The sequence below is a fragment of the Rhinolophus sinicus genome, linkage group LG14, assembly GCF_036562045.2.
Source record: "Rhinolophus sinicus isolate RSC01 linkage group LG14, ASM3656204v1, whole genome shotgun sequence".
Lineage (NCBI taxonomy): Eukaryota > Metazoa > Chordata > Mammalia > Chiroptera > Rhinolophidae > Rhinolophus > Rhinolophus sinicus.
In genome coordinates this window covers 47,440,087-47,459,747 of record NC_133763.1, presented here as the reverse complement: position 1 = coordinate 47,459,747, position 19,661 = coordinate 47,440,087, and positions in this window count along the sequence as shown.

Genomic DNA, 19,661 nt, shown 5'->3' with positions numbered 1-19,661 from the left:
TGGGGGTCTGGTCACTCAGATCCACCAAATCAGCTCTGACGGTCAAACAGGCCGCACGTTTCAGTTTCACATCCCTGCTTTCCATTTTGAAGTCTCAGAAGCACATCACGTAGGAATCTATGAATTAGTTGTAACTTGAGACTGCAAATGGCCCAGGATCCAGAATACTGACCCTAACCTGGCGTTGACTGGCTGCCCACTGTCACTTGAGGTTATCAAGTGAAATCTACGTCCAGGCCACACAGTTTTCTCTTATAAGCAGGATTTACCTCCAAACCCCAGGGCAGCCCCTGGGCGAGATCTACCTTTTACCTTTTATTTTTAAGAGACTGAAGTTGGCGATACAAAAACGCTCATTTTCATGTAATCAAGCTTATCCATCTTTTCCTGTATGACTGCTGGGTTTTGGCTTCTATTTTTAAAAGTCTTGCCCCTTCTACGATGATAAAAATATGCATCCATGTGCTCTTCTAGGATGTCTGCTTTACATGTACATCTCTGATCCATCTGGAACTTATTTTGGTTTAAGAAGTGAGAGAAGAATCCAGTTTTACTCCTCTTTCTCCCCAAAAGGGCAAGTCAGTAAATCCAATTACCATGTATTGAACAATCTACCTTTTATAGGAGTCCGTGAAATAGCATCTTCTCCGTGTACATTTTCAATATGATTCAATTTATACGAGCTTTGCCTGTGCATTGATAAAAGTCCTACTTAAAATAAAACACAATGTGAGAAATGGCTATGTGATTGTGGACAGTTGTTTAAAACCCCGTCTCTGGGTCTGTTTCTCCACCGATAAAAATGGAGAGAATGGTGTCTGCCTGGCAGGGCTCTTGTGAAGATTTTTAAAAAGTGTAGAGAGGTGTCTACCTCGATAGATAAATGTGAGTTTCTTTCTGTTCAGTTTTCTGTAATAAAGTAACATCGGCCCTCAGAATAAAGATCCAACTTGGCTGTAAGCCTCGGTTTCTCTATTTACTTTCTGAGCATATAGAGATAGCAAAGGGGGTTATAGCTTTTTAAAGCAGTGACATGTAATTGTTTTCCTGTCTCCTTTTCAGTTCCACAAACATTCCTGCAAGGCATGATGTTAAGGGCACGTGGTATGCAAATCTGAATTCCAGTTCTGCCACTTACCAAATATGTGACCATTCTCAAGGAATAACTTAAAGGAGAGAATAATACCCCCTATGTCGTAGGGTCTTGATAGGATGAAATAAGAATCCTCATGAAATGCTAGCTCCACAAGGACAAAAACCTTGTCTCCTTAACCCCAATACCCCAGTGCTAGAATAGAGCCTGGTGTACAGTTGCCATTTATTAGATCAGCACTGAAGGAAGGAAGGAAGGAAGGAAGGAAGGAAGGAAGGAAGGAAGGAAGGAAGGAAGGAAGGAAGGAAGGAAGGAGTTAGAGCACTTTGCAAGGTAAGTGTGAGCTACAGTCGGAGGTGAGAAGTAGCAGAGATGTGGTCCTGCTTTCAGGGGTTAGAATCCAGATCTGACGGCCAAGGTGTGTGTACAGCACTTACACAGGATGCACACGAAACATGGGGTATGAGACACACACAAAACTAAGTGCTTCGGAGACAAGTGGGAAGTAAGGAGTTCCAACTGGAGGATTAGGGAAACGTTTCCTGGAAGCGGGCTGTGTTTAAGCTGAGCCTGAAAGGAGAATCAGTTTTCTTAAAAGAGAATAGATTTTCCAGGCTGAGCAAAAAAAGTACAAAACTGGAGAAATATTTGGCATCTTCCAAGACCGGAGTTAGTACAAGTGATGAGCCTGTGATGAGCCTGTGGTAGAAGAAAGAGCAGCGGCGGGGTCACTTATGTTGCCCTGAATATTCTACGATGATGTTTAAGACAACGCACACTCTTGAAGGTTTTGAGTTACGGAGTCATATAGGGACAGGCTCGATTATCATCATATGATGTATTATTTATTCCTTGTATTCACTGTTCAGAAATGAGTATGAAGGATGAGTTAGAAGGAGTGAGCCTTCAACAGCTGCCGCAATGGCTCAGGGGAAAAGTCATGACAGTCTAAACTAAAGAGTTGCGGAGGACAGAGACAGGAAGAAGAGACGTGGTGGTGAGCGGGGCGGGCAGGGTGGAGGCAACTGAGTCTGCTGGGCAGTGAGGCTGACGTGATGTTGTTTCCTGAGGTCAGGAATACGTGAGGACAGCAGGATCGGGTTGGTCTGGAAATGGTGAGCTTAAGGATGTCTTATTGGACACTCGATTGGAAACAGGCCATTGACGCCCAGGAAGAGCCAGAGCAGAGGAAGCAGAGACGTGTCAGCATTTCTCCATCATTCATGAGACAATCAAGGGTGCTTTTCTAAGATGTTTACAGCCAGCGTAATATATGGAAATGGAAGTAACTCAGATCAATGGGGAGAGATAAATTATTCAATAAATAGTGTTGGGGAAATTGGCTGGCTGTTTGGTTAAGAAAATGTGATGCCCCATCTCACGCTGTACACAAAAATAAATGCCAGGTGAAGTAAATGGGAAATTGAAAACATAAAAAGAGTCAGAAAAATATTTAGGAAAGGCATATGTATGTATGTAAGTATATACATACACATACATGTACATATGTAGACACAGATATACCTAAACATATTTACATCTAAATTTCTTTCCGTATCTATAAATATTTATTGAAATCTATGAGCTTACAATGATGCCTCCAGTGTCAAGTTTAAAAAACCACAGTGTTCATTCTCATTTTGTCCCTTTCCTCATTTCTAACTCTCACACAATAGTGAGAAACTTGGCTCCCATTATTTTTAATATATGTATTGATTCGATCCACCTCCCAGCTGTGGCCAGTTTCCTGTCACTGCCACTGCCCCTGTCTCTGAATAGAGCCACATCCATCTTCACTCTACTTAGGCTCTGATACCACACACCAGGTCACCTATCTGAATAGATGTCTGCTGGTGCTGCCCCAAGTAATGGCTGTAGGACTGAACTGTTCAGAAAGCAGGAGGGAAGAGGAAGAGAGGAGAAGAGTAGAGAAGGGAAGGGAAGAGAAGGGAAGGGAAGGGAAGGGAAGGGAAGGGAAGGGAAGGGAAGGGAAGGGAAGAAGACCCTTCTGTTCTTGTCTATTGTACGTGCATCAGTGGGGTCCACCCATGAGTTGCGTAGGCCAGCTTACAGCACCCCAGTGTGACCTGGCATAACCCAGGCCTTTTGCTGTTGTTGCTCATTTAGAACATGAATCTAAGCGATCTTTTTTCAATGGGACACTACCTTGAAGTGATGGATTTAATTATCAACGTGCTGCCCATTGGTCTAAAACAGAACATAAATACTCCAAATTGCCCCCAATTTACCATTGCACATACATTTGATTCCATTCAACTACCAGTCATCAAACACGTTCTGTGCTTACTGCGTTCTGGGAAAAATAAGGAAGTATTTCCCACAGCGTCACTGACATCCAGGAGTTTACAATCTCGCTGGCGAAATTAAACACAGAGATTTAAAGAAGATAAGTAACACAGAAGGAAAGACAAGCATTTCGGCACAGTACTGGCACGCGCTGGCACCCGATGTCTGAGATCTCCCAGATTCTCGGGGAGCCAAGTGGATGAAGACATACCTCCTGCAAGCCGGGCTTATCTGGGGTTGGGTGCTGACAGCCTGGTTGGGCAGGTTGAAGACTCACCCTTAGTAAAAGGGAGACTGCCTGTAAGGGCACGGGTTCTTTCCAAGGACATTGAATCATAGCCATTTCTTCCCTCCCACTGAATAAGATTGTTTCTGTCCCACATTGCGCAAAAACCACCTTCAGATCCTAATAGAGCAAGGTCCCACTCCCAAAAAGAGCAGGGTCTACGATCCTGGCTGGGGTCTCCACAACCCGACTCCAAATGAGACCCTCTTCAGGAAAAATGAGCGTAGGGACTCTGACAGCCTCCCCTTTTGTCTTCTTACCTAAGCAACACAGATTATTTTACAGAAATTACGCACAAGCCAAAGAACACACATCACCCCTGCAGTTTTGCAACAAAAACTTTTGGAACAAAAACGGTCAGGAATGTCTCTCTATGCATTTGTATAACCTCGGGTAAGTGATGTAATGAATTGCTGCACATGTTTTCTCATCTATAAAATGAAGATGCCAATAATAATATTTGCCTCATAGAGTGATGGGGGCAAAACACGAGCGCACATAGATACAGAAAGTGCTTCAAATAGTAACGGTTCAGAGTAAGGTCGAGAAAAGTAATATTATCTAACTCTATCTAGCATTTATCTGTCTAGATCCAGCTATACGTTTTTATATAATGGGGAGGAAGTATTCGTATTTCTTTGTAGCCTGTTTTTTAAATATATTAACTGCTATAGCATGAACGTCTTCCCTTGTGTGACAGTTGTAGAAGTGCAAAGAGACCATTAGATCCTTCGAGTGATTTTTCAAAAGTGGAAAGTGGTGTAGGGAATGGGCCCCGATCCTTCGAGCGTATTAGTCCAAGGTGATGAGCGAGATTAGGGCAAGGCCTGGATCAATACTTCTTGGAACGAGAAGCTTGGGAATGCTGCTTGTACATGGTCTCAGAATCTGAGAGCTGGGAACAACCTTGAATCTCTTCTAGCACAACAGTTTTCAAACTTTCTGTTGCTGTTTAAGCAGTAAAACCCTAGCTAGTAAAACCCTAGCAAATTCTTATGTGGAGCTCTACCCAATGAGGAAAACCATTTTTAAAACATCAGAGTAAATTTATTTTATAAGTTCAAATGTATAATATTTGTATGTTGTAAAGCTTATCAATATGATCATGAAGGCTGTTTAAGAAAAATTGGAACGCCAAGGCTATGAGTGATAATCCCACTCTTACGTCCACATCAGCTATCATGAAATGAAACAAAATGTTTGCAAAATCCTGTACCCCGCTGCCATAAAATGAAGGATTAGAACCCGCATTCCAACACCCTTATTTTACAGATGAGAAAAATGAAGGCCCAGAGGTGCTGCATACTGCTTGGGCTTTTAATATGAAAAGTCCCGAGGATAAAAATAATCTGATAACAGGATGAAAATAAATATGTTACCAAAAAAAGTATCTGGAATGGTTAAAGGTATTATCCTCAAAATACAGTTCTTTCCAATGGAAATGATTCTCCAATTAACAGTTCTCCAATTAATAAAATAGTTCTCCAATTAATAAAAACGGAAATGGTCAATTAACTTAGCTGCTGGTCTTTATTGATTTGTGTTATTCTTCTAGCCAGTGTCCCCAGATTGTGCTGACTATGTGATGTGTATTTTATTCCATTAGCGGATGTAAAGATTTACTGACTACCTCTAATAATTCAATTATGTATTTCAACTTATGAATCAACATCTCGTTTTCGACATATCTGCTCTTCTTGTCCATTAAATATTCATTCCATCGCCTCTAATTTTAGTTGTTTTCTCATTGTGAGGCTTGCCTGTGAAACTCAGGAAACCACTATTGACAAACAATCTCCTTCATTAATTAAACAAGGCCAAGCTTCACTGACAGCAACCTAAAAAGTTGATTCCATGTTTTACGCTGCCACTCCCTCCTACGTCCTGGACGTTTGATGCACAATCCCTTAGTTACTGTTATTCCATTCTATGTATATGAGGACTGACAGCCCTCGGACCTCTGCGGTAGGCATGATTCTGCACAACTTTAGGCATACTTTATCTTTTCAAAAGCTACAAAAAGAAAAAAACAGTCCTTGCAAATAATCCTAAGTCTTGTTTTTTTTAAATAACATTGTGAAAGACAAAAAATGTATATAAGGTATTACAGTAAAGCAAAGTCATGTGTTCTTTTAAAAATTAATAGCATCATAAAATCATACTTGCTTATTGTAGACTGTTAATATTTTAGAACTATAAAAATATCTAATAACATGACTGAAACCACCCATAAACAAACCTACCCTTTGTTGTTCTCTTTCTATATATTTGTATACACACACACACACACACACACACACACAGTGCATACACATAAAAGAAAGGAAAATGCATACACATTTTAAGAAAGGACAAAACTGTATTAAAATTGTAATACTCAATATATACTGGTAATAAAAGATGAATACAAGCCATATGTATACATATTTTGGCACCCCCGGTATATATAAATATGTATGTATATTTAAATTTTTGTGTCCTGCATTTTTCACTCAACAGTAAGCATGATTATTTTAAACAAGCATGATTTTTAAGGGCAGTTTTATTTCTTCTCCTTTTATTGAACACTGGCTTTCTCATAAATGTTTTCTTATTGTGAAGACTGATAAAGAAATTTAGGTATAAATATTTGTCCTCCTCTCTGATTTTTTTTCTTTGCATTAAGGTCATATCTCTGACATCAGATTTTGTGAATAGATCAATACTTCCTTAGGAAGTATCAACTCTGTTCTAGTCAGTATATAAATGAGTTAGATATTAAAGTTCCTAGAAAAATTGTGATAGGCTTATGTCAACAACACTGGTGAATTCTGATTTCCATTCTTGGTTGGTTTACTAGCTTTGGTTCCTGTGAATCTTTTGGCTTTTAGGAGTTTCTTTTCTAGCTGAGCTGTGTTCACAAGATGATAAATATGAAATAAAACAGACTGAGATTTGATGGCTGTCAGGATTAATGGGAAAACTTGGAACCAGCAAAGAAGAGGTGAGGAAACGCAGAAGAGGTAGGAAAGGTAAGGAAGGAAACACAGAATTGTGGAACTTGAATTTAGAAAGAGAAAACTCAAGTGAATAGTTGGGCAAAACTGCCAAAGGCAGCAGAAAGATCAAGATAAAGGGAATCAAAGCGACATTATTAGATTTGGCCAGAAAGTGAGTATCATTACCTTTTGAGCAGCTTAAGTGGAGCAGAAATAAGGATAGAAGACAGGGGAATTGGCTCAACAAAATGAAGTTAACGTCACATGAAGCCTGAACCCCCTCTCTTGCCCCAAGTTTGTTCTGCTCGTTAAAGGAGGATAGCAAGGCAATTCATCCATTGTCTCTTTCCACAGGTATTTACTTAGCACTATTCTGAATGCGCACTGTGCTAGGGCAGGGGAACATAACAGGGAGTAAGACAGACATGCTTCCTGCTCTGATTAAGCTTATCCTCTAGCAGAAAGAGAGAATCAATTAACAAGATAACCAATCACCAGCATGTCCAAGATGGCGGTGACATAGGAAGACGCTGAACTGGCCCCCTCCGTGAGCAATCTCAAATACACATGTATATAGAGTACACTGACTCCTGTGAGAAAACTGAGGGCTCAGTGGACTGCTTCTGAACAACAGTTAAGAGAAAGAGACGAAACAGAGAAGGCTGGGAAGCTGCGGCAGGGTGTTCACAGCTACACTGCCTGCAGCCTTTTGTCTCCACACAAAGGGAACAAGCAGGAACAACTCTGTCACCACACTTATGGGACCTCCCTGCAGGAGCTGCTCCAGCCAGACCAGTGCTCCAGGCACCGCAGGCACCTGCATGGCTCCAACTGGCTTCCCCAAACTACCCAGCATGGAAAGCCTACACAGACGTCATTCCCACACCAGACAATTTTCATACAACAAACAAGAGAGGGGCTGCAGAGAGAAGGTAGAGGAGCTACTGGAGCTCTCCAGGGACTGTGGGAATTCTCTGGGGTCAGAGGGACCAGGGAGCGCCATTGTTTACATTCCCCTCCACCTCCATATGGTGGGCGGGGCCTCTATCCAGGTGCTCTGGCTTATCTGTGAGGTCACCGCAGTGCATGCCGGGACACATCACCTGAGCCCAGCCCTTAACAAAGGGAGCAAGCAGGGCATTACCACACACACCTGTCCTCCCCACCTGGAGCTGCTCCAGCTCAGTAGGCCAGTGCCCCAGATACCTTAGGCACGCTCTCAGCTCCTACTGGCCAGCCCAAACCACCCAGCACACACAGCGTACACAGTGGCCTCTTCTACAGAAGGCTACTCTTTCGAGACTGGGAGAGATAGCTATTTTGTCTAATTCACATAAACAAACACAGAAAGCCAAACAAAATGAAAAGATGGAAGAATATTTCCCAAATGAAGAAACAAGAAAAATCCCCAGAGAAAAAAACGCTAAAGAAATGGACACAAGTAATTTGCCTGATAAAGAATTCAAAGAAACAGTCATAAGGATGCTCACGAAACTTGAGAGTATATAGAGGATCTTAGGGAGAACTTCCACAAAGAGTTAGAAAGTACAATAGAGAATCAAGCAGACCTGAAGAATACAATAACGAAAATAAAAAATACATTTAAAAGGAATCACAGCATCAGATTAGCTAATACAGAAGAATAGATTAGTGACCTGGAAGACAGACTAGTGGAAATCAACCAATCAGAACAGCAAAAAGAAAAATGAAGTTTAAAAAAACAAGTATCGTTTAAGGGACCTGTGGAATCACATCAAGCACACAAACATTCGCATTATAGAAATCCCAGAAGGAGAAAGAGAGAACGGTACAGAAACTTTATTTACAGAAATAATGGCTGAAAACTTTCCTAACGTGGAAAAGGAAACAGAAATCCAGGTCCAGAAAGCACAGAGAATTCCAAACAAGACGAAACCAAAGATACCCACACCAAGATACGCTGTAATTATAATGCAAAAAGTGAAAGATAAAGAGACAATCCTGAAGGACCAAGAGAAAAAACAATGAGTTATATACAAAGGAAACTCCAAGGCTGTCAGCTGATTTCTCAGCAATAGCTTTACAACCCAGAGGGAGTGCAGGACATCTTTAAAGTGTTGAAAGAAAGGAACCTACTACGTAGAATAATTTACCCAGCAAGGCTATCATTCAGAATTGAGAGATAAAGAGTTGCCTGGACAAGCAAACACTAAAGGAATTCATGACCATAAACTAGCTTTACAAGAAATGTTCAAAGGGCTTCTTTAGGCAGAAAAGGAAATCCCATAACCAGGAATAAGAATATGAGGAAGGAAAAAAATCTCACAGATAAAAGCCAAATATTTAAAAAAATACAGTGAATTAGACATTTAAAAAGCTACTGTGAAGGTCAAAAGAAAAGTGTACTAAACTCAACTCAAACTATAATAAGTAGTCAGGAGATGCATGCACAACACAAAAAGATCTCAAACGTGACATCAGTCTCATAAAGCATGAAGAAGGAGTAAAAACGTAGTCCTTATAGAATATATTCAAACTTAGATGCCTATTAGCTTAAAATGGACTGCTATAGACATAGAGTGATATACATAAACCTCATGATAACCACAAACCAAAAACCTACAGAAGAGATACAAAGAACAAATAGAAAGTCACCTAAACAAAACAGTAAAGAAAAATAGCCAACCACAAGTGAAGAGATCAAGAGAAGAAAGGAACACAGGAGGAATATAAAAACAACCAAAAAACAATGAACCGAATGACAATAAGTAAATATTTGTCAATAATTACTTTAAATGTAAACGGATTAAATGCTCCAATAAAAAGGCAGGATGGCTGAATGGATTTAAAAACATGACTTATCCGCATGCTGCTTACAAGAGAATCACTCCAAATCAATAGACATATACAGACTGGAAATAAAGGGATGACAAAAGACACTCTGCAAAGAGAAGCTAAACGAAAGCTGAAGTAGCCATACTAATATCATACACAATAGACTTTAAAACAAAAATGGTAAAAAAAAAAAAAAAAAAAAAAAGACAAAGAAGGACATTACATTAATTCCAAAGGGCTAAATTATAGAAGAGGATATAATAATTTAAATATCTATGCACCCAACATAGGAGCACCTAAATATGTAAAGCAACAATTAATGGACATAAAGGGAGAAATCCACAGTATTACAATAATAGTAGGGGATTTTAATATACTACTCACCAAGGATAGATCATCCACACTGATAATTAACAAAGGAAATAGTGGCCTTAAATGTCACATCAGACCAGACTGACTTAATAGACATTTATTAAGACATTTCCTCCAAAAACTGCAGACTATACTTTTTTTTTTTCAAGTGCACATAGAACATTCTCCAGGACAGATCATATGTTAGGTCACAAAATGAGTCTCAGTAAATTCAAGAAGATTGAAATCCTATACAGTATCTTTTCTGACCATAATAGCATGAAACTAAAAATCAACTACAGGAAGAAAAGTGGAAAAAACACAAATATGTGGAGATTAAACAACATGTTCCTGAACAACCAATGGATCAAAGAGGAAATCAAATGGGAAATCAGAAACTATCTTGAAACAAATGAATATGAAAACACAACTTTTCAAAATGTATGGGATGCAGCAAAAGCAGTTGCAAGCAAGAAAGTTTGTAGCTATAGGCCTATCTCAAGAAACAAGAAAAATCCCAAATAAACAATCTAACTCTACACTTAGAGGAACTAGAAAAGAACAAACAAAACTCAGAGAAAACAGAAGGACAGACATAGATAAGATCAGAGCAGAAATAACCAAAATAGAAATTAGAAAAATAAAAAGGGTCAATAAAACCCAGAGCTGGTTCTTGAAAAGGTAAACAAAATTGTCGAACCACTAGCCAAAACTCATCAAGACAAAGAGAGAGCCAGCTCAAATAAATAATCATAAGTGAAAAAGAAGTTACAACCAACACCACAGAAATACAGAGAATCATTAAAGAATACTGTGAACAAGTACATGCCAACCATTTCAACAATGTAGAAGAAATGGGTATGGAGGAGACGGAACCCTTGGCCACCGTTGGTGAGATTGTAAATCAGTGCAGCCACTATGGAAAACACTATGGAGATTCCTCAAAAAATTTTTAAAAAGTAGAGCTGCCATACGATCCAGCAATTCCACTTCTGGGGATTTAGCCAAAGAAAACAAAAACATTAATTCAAAAAGATATCTGCATCCATATGTTTATTGCAGCTTTACTAGTAATAGCCAAGACAGGGAAGCAATCTAAATGTCCATCAATAGATGAAGGGATAACGAGGATGTGATATATACACATACATACATGCATATATATATATATATATATATATATATATATATATATATATACACACACACACAAATGCACACACAATGGAATATTATTCAGCAATTTAAAAAAAATGAAATCTTGCCATTCGCAACAACATGGATGGACCTAGAGGGCATTATTCTAAGTGAAATAACAGAGAAAGGCAAATACCGTATTTCACTTATGATTCACTTAGATTCCATATGAGGAATCTAAAAAAACAAAACAAATGAATAAACAAAACAAAACAGAAACAGACCTATAGGGAACAAGGTGATGGTTGCCAAAGGGGCAGGGGTAGGGGGATGGGAATAAAAAAATAAAATAAAAAGGTGACTATGAGCAAGTGTCTCTGGAGGGGTCAGTGTCTACTGGGGAAGAGGGATGTGTCAGTGTGTGGATAGAGGTTAGCAATGAGCTGAGAAGACTTCAGAGGACTTTGAGGAATCCACCCATTCATTTAAGACACATTTATTGAGCACTTAGGGTATACATGGCTCTGTGTAAGGCCCTGAAAAAAAATTTTTTTAACTTTCAGATTCAGATGCGCTGTGGGGAGGGGCATAACACCTGAGTGCATTACTCTCTGCAAAGCACAAAAAGAGAAACTTACTCATCTCTGCATTGCATGGTCAGCCAGGGAAATAATGTTTTTAAAAAATCACCAATGAAAAAGAAAAACTGAGATGATGATAGATGTGAGTAAAAATCAGACAGAATGGTGAGAGAGAAGTTGCTTAGAGTTGGGGGGCGGGAAGCTAGTTTACATACGGTAGCTAAGGAGAGTCCTTCTGAAAAGTGTGATGTGAGATGAGTTACGAGTAGGAGTCAGCCATCGGAATACGCAGGGGATGAGCATTTCTGGCAGAGAGAACAGCAGCTGGAGAGCCAGGAGATGGAAATGAACTTGACCTCCTCCAGAAACAGAAAGAAAGCCCAAGTGACTGGAGTGGAGGAAACGCAGGGGAGTTTGGGGTGGCCAGGGAGGGAGAGGGGAGGAGGTGAGAGACGTAGATGTAGGCAGGGGGCCAGATCTTGTGTGGACTTGCACGGGTTTGGGGTTTTATTCTAAGCGCAGTGGGAAATCCACTCTGATAGGGAAATAACCTAAAGTCAATGATTGTGTCTTTGCCCCAGGTATCATCAGTGTCTCATTTAAATACTCTAAAGATCCAGAATGCTAATACTTCCGAAAATCAGAGTCGCAGATATAGGGGACATCTTTGGCTTTGGTCCACTTACCTCTCCCCTTTCTTCTGGTGACTGTACCCACTTGACCTGCTCCAAACCAGGTGGGTCAACCAAACGGAACCTTGCTGCCCCTGGCCTCAGGGGAATGCACGTCACCTAGGTCTAGCCAATCAGAGAATCCCATTCTTCCGACCACAGGGATTGGCCAAGACATGGGCATAGGACTTCAGAAGGGACTATCACAGTTGCTCCTGGATAGAGTTGGATACTGGAAGGGAGAAGCTTTCTTGTTCCTCTGTCACCAAGGTGGGATGATGCGAGCCTGACAATCAATCTCCATGGCCATTTCCTCCCTTTCCTACTCTAGATTCACCCTCTCCCACCTCCTCTGCATAGAATCCCCTTTGCAATGGGAAAGAATAAGGCAAACACCCAGAATAACGTGGAAAAATAAAGACGGAGAAAAAGATCTCGAGCCGGCAACTGACAGCACTTTCTGACTCTCAGGGATCCCTGAGGCCAACTCCCGCCGGCACTTCCTGGTTAGAGGGCCAGATCAAATCAATGCCCCTCTTGGCTCAAGGGACGTGAGTTTGGTTTCTGTCACTTGCAATGCAAAGAAGTCTGACTGTTACAGCATATTGATGAGGGAAAAGGAAAGTCAGTTAACACTGACACACCAGGGTCTCCAGGCAGAACTTTCCTTTCGTCACTATGCAGAGGTAAGTGAACCGATGGATATGTATCACTGAGACACTGCCCCTCCCCACCCCAAACAAATTAAGTATTTGTAAACGCTTTAGTAACCATCTACACTCTCCCATGCCTTCCCTCCAGGCGTATGCTGGTAAACTGCCTTTTTGGGGTGGGAACACAAGATGCTGATTTGTGACATGTGGTAATTTCTGGTGTATAAACTCGCCCATCATGGCAGATTGAGCTACCAACGGTCTGACAACCAGCTAGAAAATTCCTGAAAACGAGAAGCGGTGATGGCAGTTTTCAGCGCGGCACTGCTTCCCTCTCCCTTTCTCCATAGAATCTCTCTCCTCACTCCTTCCTGTTTTTCTCAAGGACCCTCTCTCTGTGCCTCGTACTTCCCACAACTCCACCTAGGGGTCACCTACCGATGACCCCTTCTCCTTTCCTCGGCATCTCACCAGCCTTATCTTCCTGGCTGAGGCCAACAACACAAGGTTACTAGAAAGAACAGGGGCAGTCGGATTTAAATTCAGTCACTTATGACCTTGAGTCAGTTACTTAATTATGGCGAGCCTTGGTTTGCTAATCTATAGGTTTCCTAATCTACAAAATGATTTAAAAAAATAATAATGCCTCCCTCATAAGGGATATCATGAGAATGATACAAGACAGTGGATGTAAGAAATGCCAAGTTAAGGCTTTTTGTCTTTCCCACAGCCCTCAGAGAAAGATCTCTCATCTGTGTCCCAAGGGCATCCCCCAAGCGAGTTCAAGCCCGGTGGCATTGCTTTGTGTCTCCTGTCACTCGGAGAATTCCTTAAGTGCAGGGCTTTTGTCTTACTAATCTTCATACCCAGATCCTAGCTCAGTGTCGGGAGGGTGGTAGAGGCCCGATATGTATTAAATGAACGGTCTTTCTTACCCATTTCCTATTCGATCATGAAAAGGGCTGGGACAGAAAGAATTGGGCTGAGGAAGAAACCAGGAGGAAGAGGTTTGGGGCCCGGGAGACGCGCTGGTATGGATGTGGGCTGCCAGCATAGCAGTTGGGCAGGGGTGGGAAGGATTGTGTGGAAAGCTGATAGGTTAGCATATGGATTGCTGAGCTCTCCCACTGGCCCAGCTCATTAGCTGACTTGGTACACAGAGCTAAACAGAGCCCAGGGGAAAGACAAGTCACTCAACAACATTCACTCTTTTTCCCTCTCTTGTTTATCTTAGTTGCTGGTGTGCATGTCATATCTTTAAGCTTCTTTCACTGACTGCCTTTTGGTTTAAATCTTTAAGTTATTTTTTTCCTTCCTGTCCTGGAGATATATGAACCAGAGCCAATAAAGTGAGAGTTCTCTTTCCCTCACAGCTCTGAAAGCTTTACATAAGTGTTTCTTCACTTCTATTTTACAGCCAGGACCAGATGCAGAAGTGCTAAAATATTTTGATAAGAGCTGTCCTGGCAGTAGTTCTTGCTTTTACAGCTATCCAGAGGGAGAGAATTAGCTAGAAGTCAGCCCACAGAGAGGATAGAGAGAAACTATGAAATCTCTCCGCTGACCGACATTCTCAGTTTCAAAAATCAGTTGGATGAGGAGAAAAAGAAAATGTTTAGGCCATACCCCTCTCTAAATGAAAACCAGCAAATAATTTTGAAGGCCATTAATAATCCCTAATGTTTATGGGCGTGGGTTCCCTTGAAGTTCACAAAATGCTTTTACACACAAACGGGTATCCTGAGACCTCACTTGCCACCCATATAGTACCTATAAAGCAGGAACTATTAATATCCCCATGGAACATTTGCAACTAAGGCCCAGAGAGGTTAAGTGACTTGCCCAAGGTCACACAGCTGGTCAATGGTGACATTGATACTTAAGCATTACGCTCCACTGCCTCTCCTCTGTTACGCAGGGAAGGAGTCAGAGGTGCAGGGAGGTCAAGTGAGCTGCACAGAATCATCTAGAACAGAGAGCAGAAGGGCTTCGGTCCCCTCTCCTCGCTCCGCAGGGGCTCATGGCCTCACTCTGAGCCAGTCACTTGCCTCACATTCTTTTCCACCTTCTGTCTTTCCCTTCATTCTGCCCATTCTTTTGTTTTACGCCATCCCATCTCACTCACCCTCTTTGTGTCCTATGGGGGCTCTGTTTGCATCCCTCCTGGGTTCCACACTCGTGGCTGTGTTTCACCTGACGTGCTGGAACCCTTACCACGTGCCGGGAACCAGTCCACACGCACGCAAATATGAGCTCACTTTTATTGCCACAGCAAACCTGCCTGGCGGACACGATAGCTATCCTAATTTACAGCTGAGGAAACCAAGTCGCCTTACTTGCCCAAGGTCACACAGCTTGGAGGGGGAAGAGCCAAGACTCAAGGCTGAGCAATCTGGCTTTAAAGCCCCTCCTAAATCATTTAGCGACAGCTGCCTCTCACTTGGGCCTTGAATGTGCCTGTACCTGTCGTTTGGGATACGTTCATACCTAGGTTTGCATGGACATAGATGTCCTTGTTTCTTACTCCTTTCTATCTACCTGTCATGTGGCTTTGGGGGAAGGAATTTCTAAGGTCAAAGATTCTCTAAGCTGAGATGAAATTAAAATTCAGGTTTTCTGAGTCTCGGTCCAGGATTCTATTTACTCGTCAGTTTGTTCATTCATCACCCTGATGTTGCCTGCTACCTACTTAAGATGTAGCAGCAAAAAAAACCAAAGAATTAAGCTACATAAAGGATTGATGAAATCAACTATTTGTTGGATAGGCCATGATACGTTGGCAACTATAGGAACCACGTGATTTTCCAAAGGGAGAGAGGAATTTAGCCTGACAGCGGGGGAGATAACCAACATGGGGATAGTAATGAAATAAAAATTCTGAATCTAATTTCCCTTGGTGAGATGTATTAGATTTTAATCATTTCAACCAAATGGCTGAAACCCATTTAAAATCAGATCAGCTAAATTTTGCTGTGTATTTGCTTATGGAAGTATCTTCCTTCATTTGCTACTAGACTAAAAGCTCCTTGTATGTGAAATTGAAGGTTACTCATTTTCGTCTCATCCAGAATGCCTGGAATAGTGCCTGGCACATAGCACGTGCTCAATAAATGTTTATTGAATTAAACTAAAAAGAAAACATTCACTACTTATCAATTCTCTACCCATTCCAGGAGAGAAAAGCATGAATGCAATGTCATGCTCTATTAAGTACAAAAATGGAAACAAATGCCATCTCAAGGTTGGTAATTTAAGAATATGGGGTCCCTGGAATGAAGCCTGTCCACAACGGAGAGCTGCTTACAAAGCATTTTCTATATCAAGGTTTACTATAACAATAACACAGAGGAAGCCTTTCTATTTTAATTCCAACTTTTCCAAGAGCGAAGAATAAAAAACTCTCTGAAAAACACAAATAGTCACTCATTATATTTGATCTCAATTTAAAGTTTTTCTTTTGACCTACTTATTTTGAGGTAGAAGAATTTGGAAACTAGACACAGGCTTGTTAAATTTTCTGGATATGTTCAGGGGTTTGTTTTTTTCTGGGGGGTGGGGAAGGGAACAAGCAATATATCACACCTTTGTCCTCTCCACTGAAGGACCACTTATGGGGGGCACACAGGGGTCAGGCAGATGCAAACAAAAATATACTCCTTGTTACTCAGGAAGGTGTATGGAGAAGGTGGTTGAGCTCTCTTAGCGAGTTTGCTTCCTAGTAGCAGGGCCCAGAATATGTTTACTACACACACACACACACACACACACACACGCACGCACGCTATGGCAGCCTCAGTCCCAGCTGGGCAGCCTCAGACCGCTGATATAGTGGCCTGACCCTTAAAACTCGATTGCACGGCGGAGGAGAGGAGACTGCGCACGTGTTCCCTACAGGCAGGCAGATCCCAAGGGAAAGTGAAATGGATTGACATAAGCATGTCCAGTTTGGTCGTCCAGACAGAAAGTCACTCCTCTTTTCCTGGAAGGGGGAAGAAAAGGGATGGAACAAGCGTCTTGAAAGCTTATTCAAACAGTGGTCCCTCCACACAAAATAGTGAAGAGCAGGGAATAATTGTTCCCTTCAACATATGACATATTTTATAACAGATGTTCTCAATTGCCAATAACTTGTAAGTAATTTGAATTTTATCTTTTAGCAATGATTTATTGAGTCCTGTGTACCAAGCATGATACTGAAAGCTTTACAAATGTGTTGGCTTGTTTGATCCTGAAAGTAATGGAATAAGGGAAAACAGTTTGGCATTTCCTCAATAAGTTAAACTTGGAATTACCATAGGATCCAGCAATTCCACTCCCAGGTATATACCCCAAAAGAACTGGAAACATGTGTTTAAACAAAAACTTGTACACCAATGTTCATAGCAACACAATTTACAATAACCAAAATGTGGAAACAACACAAATATATATCAACAGGTGACTAGGTAAACAAAATGGGGTATATTACAATGGAATATTATTCAACCATGAAAGGAAAGAAGTACTGCTACGTACATGCTACAACATGGATAAACATTCTGTGGACAACCAGGGGTTAATTCTATGCCAAGACACTCAAGAGTACATTTAACCGAAGATGTGTAAGACCTCTGCACTGGAAATTACACAACATTCCTAAGAGAAAAGCCCTAAATGAATGGATAGATAAACCATGTTTGTTTATAAATTAGAAAACTCAGTATCATTAAGATGTCAATTCTCCCTATATAGATTTCAATCACAATCCCACCAGGGTTTTTTGTAGAAATTCTCAAACTGACTCCCACATTTATATGCAAAGAACCTAAATTGCCCAAAGAAGTGCTGAGAAAGAACAGAGTTAGAGGACTTACTTGGCGTTAAGACTTATTATGAAGCTACACTATCCAGACAGTGTGGTGATAGGAGAGAGAATAAATAAACCAATGCAACTGAATAGAGTGCCCAAGAATAGACAGACCATTTAGACATGCAAGCAACTGATTTTCAACAAAAGCACTAAAACAACCCAACTGGGAATGAAAAGTGTTTTCAACAAATGAAGTGTTTTCAAAAGTACATAGGTGGCGCTAGAATTTGACCCCAGGTCTGCCTGCTTCTTCCTACTTCCCTCCGCTGCCTCTCTGTTCCCGCCCTTGCCTTGTCTTTGCCCTGCCTGCTCTCTCTGGCCACAGCTTTCAGAAACGTGAACCCAGAGCTTAAGACAATAGGGAAGCTGAATCAGTCATAGTGTCCACCGTTTGCTGGGACGGTTGAGGGAGTGGGGTCTTGGCTGTGAAGGAGTTTACCTGTCTTGAGTGCTAAGATGCCTGGGACCCTAGTGCCTATTGCCAGAAAGGATGTTGAGAGGTACTGCAGAGTGGTAAACGAGAAAATCACAGTACCTTTTCATTGTCAGTCGATTGAGCAAAGTCTGCTCTCAGAGGTCAACTAGTAATAAGGAGTAGAACTTGCCTGCAGAATTCTTGGGTTCTGTCCTGCCTCTGCCTCTGTGTGACTTGGGTGTGTCACACCCTCTCTCATCCTTAGTTTCACCCTCTCTCGTCCTTTAACCTCTCTTGTCCTTAGTTTCCTCATCTGAAAAATGGGGATAATGAATGCCTCCTCTACCTCACCCCGCTGGGTTGCTGTCAAGTTCAAATACAGTATATAAATATCCTTTGAAAGCTAAGAAATGTCGCATAAATATAATTTATCACAGTTCTGTGTGTACTTTTTACAAACTGAAATGAGTAATAATATTACCTTATCTGTTTTAAATTCAAATTGTACACATCAAGCGTATCTATAATTATTTTTCTTGTTCCTTTTGTGTTTACAAAAGAAACCTAACATTCTAGTAATGATTCAAGGTTCCTTTATTAGTGCAGCTTTGGAGCCAGAGATACCATTTTTTTCATTTCATTTATTAATTTCTTTCATTCAATGATTTTTTTTAAATTTCACTCAATTAATTCATTAATTTTATTCAACAAGTTCTTACTGAGTCGCTCCTGTGGGCAACACACTGTGTTAAGTGCAAGAGGTAAAAGGCTGAAAAGAGACACGAGTCCGGTCCCCAGAAAGCTGAGTCTGGTGAGGATAAAGACACACCCCGAAAGAGCCAATGAGGATACAATGTCATCACTGCTCGAAAGGGCCTGTTGACAAGGTAGGGCTCTGGGGGAGGCGTTTCTAAGCCTGTGAGTATCAGGGCAGGCTTCCCGGAGAAGATGACGTTCTAAGTCGGGACGTAAAGGAGAAAAAAGACCTCACCACCCGGCCTAGAGCAGGTGGTCTGGGCATCAGGATCCAGGCAAAGCTTATGTACCAGGACATGAAACACCGTGTGCTGGTGGAGAATCGCAAGAGCATGCAACAGGAGTGGCGTTTAAAGTTAGAATGGGTGTGGCCAGAGAAGAGACTGGAGGAGCTGGCGGGGAACAGGCCTTGGGGGACCTCCAAGTGTTTGTCCTGTAGATGTCAGAGTCGCGGCAGGTTTCTGAGCAGCAGAGTAATAAGGTCAGCTCTGCATATTCGACAGGAAAGTATGGCCGGTGTGGAGGATGGTGTGATGGGCCAGAGGCAGGAGGCAGGGGCAGGCGCAGGAGACCAGGGGGGAGACCAGCCAAGCGCTCACTGCCCTGGTCCAGACTTAACTAGACTCACGCTGATAAGACTGGAAAAGAGGAGGCTGATTTGAGACTCACTCGAGAGGCAGAACCAGTCGGGTTGGCAGTTAGTTAACTGAATGCAATGGATGAGAGACTCCGTTCACCCCCTATTAGTGATGCGACCTTGGGCACAGTAC